General features: G+C 50.5%; 1 non-coding gene across 1 annotated transcript in view; it reads left to right on the top strand.

Moving 5' to 3' along the window:
- The first annotated feature begins 4,611 nt into the window (after window positions 1–4,611).
- Window positions 4,612–5,000, top strand: part of LOC126443759 (small subunit ribosomal RNA) — a 1,909-nt gene continuing 1,520 nt past the window's right edge. Inside the window, exon 1 of the ribosomal RNA XR_007582159.1 lies at window positions 4,612–5,000. This exon is cut by the window's right edge and continues 1,520 nt beyond it. This is a non-coding gene — a ribosomal RNA (small subunit ribosomal RNA).

Genomic DNA, 5,000 nt, shown 5'->3' with positions numbered 1-5,000 from the left:
GGGAAGCGTGTAGCTTCCCCCATCCCGGACATTTCACGTCGTCACACTACCGGTATTGACTAATAGACTGATTGCTGATAATCATTAGCCACACACTGGGGGAAACGGCCGACAGGGGCGGCAACATAGTGGAGCCGCAGTGTCACTAATGTACAGAGATAGAACAGTTTCGACTGGAACCAGAGTAACCGTATACACGGCACTGATTAGTAATAGATGCAGAGCCATCAGAATACAGATAATATATACAACCGTCCCTATACATGCTGAAAGACTCTGCACACAATGAGAACCACACGTCAGCCAGACACTATCACACACTACTCTCTGCCTCTAACAGGCACACACACAATATCTAACCACCAGCATGGAAGAACATCCGGTGCATCCTCTCCGCCACATTACACAATCCACACTATCATAACCAGACCGGGAGGTCCACCCAGAAAACAGAATATCCCACCCTTCCGACATCCGCCATTGCTCAGCTAAGCCACGAACACCCACACATGTCCTACACAGGGGTGCACCCAACATCACAATACTGCCTCCTGTCACAGTACACAAACAATGGCAGGAATGAAAGACACAGATCTGCCACAACCTTGGAATCGGAGCGCCGCCTGTCATGAGCCACAAGTGCATCCTGACGTGACAAATCGGATGATCCCGCAGGCATGCACTTACGATAATCACTATCAACGAACCTGCCGCCCCCTCCCCCCCCAAAATACACCTTTCCCTACAACGTGTACCTTAACCTAAGCTATATTGTACCTTAACCTAAGCGATATTGTACCTTAACCTAAGGTATATCGTACCTTAACCTAACCTACATTGCGCCTTCACCTAACCTACGTTGTACCTTAACCTAACCTACGTTGTACCTTAACCTAACCTACGTTGTACCTTAACCTAACCTACGTTGTACCTTAACCTAACCTACGTTGTACCTTAACCTAACCTACGTTGTACCTTAACCTAACCTACGTTGTACCTTAACCTAACCTACGTTGTACCTTAACCTAACCTACGTTGTGCCTTAACCTAACCTACGTTGTGCCTTAACCTAACCTACGTTGTGCCTTAACCTAACCTACGTTGTGCCTTAACCTAACCTACGTTGTGCCTTAACCTAACCTACGTTGTGCCTTAACCTAACCTATGTTGTGCCTTAACCTAACCTATGTTGTGCCTTAACCTAACCTATGTTGTGCCTTAACCTAACCTATGTTGTGCCTTAACCTAACCTATGTTGTGCCTTAACCTAACCTATGTTGTGCCTTAACCTAACCTATGTTGTGCCTTAACCTAACCTATGTTGTGCCTTAACCTAACCTATGTTGTGCCTTAACCTAACCTATGTTGTGCCTTAACCTAACCTATGTTGTGCCTTAACCTAACCTATGTTGTGCCTTAACCTAACCTACGTTGTGCCTTAACCTAACCTACGTTGTGCCTTAACCTAACCTACGTTGTGCCTTAACCTAACCTACGTTGTGCCTTAACCTAACCTACGTTGTGCCTTAACCTAACCTACGTTGTGCCTTAACCTAACCTACGTTGTGCCTTAACCTAACCTACGTTGTGCCTTAACCTAACCTACGTTGTGCCTTAACCTAACCTACGTTGTGCCTTAACCTAACCTACGTTGTGCCTTAACCTAACCTACGTTGTGCCTTAACCTAACCTACGTTGTGCCTTAACCTAACCTACGTTGTGCCTTAACCTAACCTACGTTGTGCCTTAACCTAACCTACGTTGTGCCTTAACCTAACCTACGTTGTGCCTTAACCTAACCTACGTTGTGCCTTAACCTAACCTACGTTGTGCCTTAACCTAACCTACGTTGTGCCTTAACCTAACCTACGTTGTGCCTTAACCTAACCTATGTTGTGCCTTAACCTAACCTATGTTGTGCCTTAACCTAACCTATGTTGTGCCTTAACCTAACCTATGTTGTGCCTTAACCTAACCTATGTTGTGCCTTAACCTAACCTATGTTGTGCCTTAACCTAACCTATGTTGTGCCTTAACCTAACCTATGTTGTGCCTTAACCTAACCTATGTTGTGCCTTAACCTAACCTATGTTGTGCCTTAACCTAACCTACGTTGTGCCTTAACCTAACCTACGTTGTGCCTTAACCTAACCCATATTGTACCTTAACCTAACCCATATTGTACCTTAACCTAACCCATATTGTACCTTAACCTAACCCATATTGTACCTTAACCTAACCCATATTGTACCTTAACCTAACCCATATTGTACCTTAACGTAACCTAATTTGTGCCTTAACGTAACCTAATTTGTGCCTTAACGTAACCTAATTTGTGCCTTAACGTAACCTAATTTGTGCCTTAACGTAACCTAATTTGTGCCTTAACGTAACCTAATTTGTGCCTTAACGTAACCTAATTTGTGCCTTAACGTAACCTAATTTGTGCCTTAACGTAACCTAATTTGTGCCTTAACGTAACCTAATTTGTGCCTTAACGTAACCTAATTTGTGCCTTAACGTAACCTAATTTGTGCCTTAACGTAACCTAATTTGTGCCTTAACGTAACCTAATTTGTGCCTTAACGTAACCTAATTTGTGCCTTAACGTAACCTAATTTGTGCCTTAACGTAACCTAATTTGTGCCTTAACGTAACCCATGTTGTGCCTTAACGTAACCCATGTTGTGCCTTAACGTAACCCAATTTGTGCCTTAACGTAACCCATGTTGTGCCTTAACCTAACCTATATTGTGCCTCAACCTAACCTATATTGCGCCTTAACCTGACGCACGTTGTCGCTGAACCTGCTCTGTAATTGTTATGCAACTCGTTAAATTAGTGTAGTGTTGCCTAACCGCAACCCTCGCAATATAGTTCGCTATTCGCACTGCCCGGTCCCCTGTGTATCGCGTCATGTTAAACACCTTGCAGGTGTTGCTGACTTTCCACATGCTCCTGCTATACACTGTAATGTGGATAGCAGCAGGACGTACATGCCCCCCCCCCTTCCCCCCTGCCTTCGCAAGCTGGTCGTTGAGAAGTTTGCATGTTCAATGCCCTTCGCATGCCGACGTACTCAGCCTACGTTGTGGTACGGCCTGTCACCTGTCCGCCGATGTACGCAAAACCCACAAACTGTACTGCACATTGGTCCGTATGTACTGAATGATACATCGTGGCACATGTGTGACCGTACGACGACTGCGCCTAGCAACGGCAGACCATACAGTCCAAATATTGTGCACGCAGCTACGTGTCGTCTCCCTATAAGAGCTGGATTGCAGTGTGGTACGCCATTCAGACGTGTGGGAGGAACGGACGCCCTGGATGGCGATCAGCATGAGCAGTCTGTTGATGTAGTGGAGCGTGTATTCGGACGTAGTCGTCTCTTCTCACACACCGTGATAGCATGTTGCACCGCGTTCCACATCTGCGACATCCTGCAGAGGCCGGCTGACAGTCGTTCGCGCAATGGACACCGCATACGTACGGGGGCTACCTTCCACGTGTTCTCGAGGCGTGCACATGTTGTTGCGTCTATGTGGGCAGACGTAGTGTGTTGTGACACCTGACACAGGCATGCAATACTCGTTGCAAATGGCGATGGACGTCTACGTTTGCTGGTGACGTTACGCAAATGAACAACAGGTAACCCGTTGTGGTGCGGTTGTTCTCGCTAGAGGTGAATCAGTGTTGGCGACGATCGGTCGAGCTATTAACCGGTTGTTTCAGGGATACCCACCATGCCCACGAACGTGAAAGGGGACCCACCATGCCCACGAACGCGAAAGGGGATCTGGGTGTGAGGCGATACGCGGCGGTGGCTGGGTGGGACCGTCCCCGGCCGGTGAGGGGGGGCCGCCCGGCGTGCTGGCAGCGCGGTGCGTGGGCGCACGCGCTACAGCCGGCTGGTGGGGGCGGCCAGTGGCAGGCGCGCCGGCCGACGGACGCGGCAGGCGGCGCAGCTGCGCGCCGGCGCCCCCTGCTCGCGGCGCCTTGCGGCCAAAGTAGGTCCTCGCGGGCCCGGTGCGAAGCGCGGTGGCCATCTGCAGTGTGCTGGTCCGATTGAGGACTGTGTGCGCTGAGGATGCGCCGCCGCCCGGCGCTCGGCGCCGCGACGCCGTCTGCTGCTCGGTCGCCCCAGCGGTTCTCGCAGGTGGTTTGTATCGCAGCTGTGCGGACGTGTTGGCGCGTGCGCTGTGCTGGGAGAGTTCGCTTCGGCACCCAAGTGGGGCTTTTGTCCTTCTGTGGCGCTGGCGTTGGAGCTGCCGGTCACCGTAGGTGGCGCGTGTTGTCTCCCGCCGGCAATGCCACGACAGCACGCTCCCGGGCCTCTGTCGGCAGCGGCAAGCTCAGTTGGGAGCACGGGTGGTCGCACCTAAAGCGTCTACTCGCCTAACTCCGGGCGATTGCGCCTCTCTCGAACCCGACCAAGTACTTAGGACGGCGCTGCGCGCCGCCGGGACCTGAGAGGGTTTCGAGGTGTGTTGTGCAGGGGAGCTCAGCCTCCTCCTGTTTGCAGAATAATTGAGCGGACGCTTGCGTGTTCGCGCGGGCCCCCGGGACACACTCCCGGGCGGCCGGCTGCTCAGCTCTAGTTGACGCAGCTCCCTGGTTGATCCTGCCAGTAGTCATATGCTTGTCTCAAAGATTAAGCCATGCATGTCTCAGTACAAGCCGCATTAAGGTGAAACCGCGAATGGCTCATTAAATCAGTTATGGTTCCTTAGATCGTACCCACGTTACTTGGATAACTGTGGTAATTCTAGAGCTAATACATGCAAACAGAGTCCCGACCAGAGATGGAAGGGACGCTTTTATTAGATCAAAACCAATCGGTCGGCTCGTCCGGTCCGTTTGCCTTGGTGACTCTGAATAACTTTGGGCTGATCGCACGGTCCTCGTACCGGCGACGCATCTTTCAAATGTCTGCCTTATCAACTGTCGATGGTAGGTTCTGCGCCTACCATGGTTGTAACGGGTAACGGGGAATCAGG

This window comes from Schistocerca serialis, unplaced genomic scaffold (genome assembly GCF_023864345.2).
Source record: "Schistocerca serialis cubense isolate TAMUIC-IGC-003099 unplaced genomic scaffold, iqSchSeri2.2 HiC_scaffold_183, whole genome shotgun sequence".
Classification (NCBI taxonomy): domain Eukaryota; kingdom Metazoa; phylum Arthropoda; class Insecta; order Orthoptera; family Acrididae; genus Schistocerca; species Schistocerca serialis.
The sequence above is the reverse complement of the archived record's forward strand: the minus strand, read 5'-3'. Positions and strand labels throughout refer to the sequence as shown.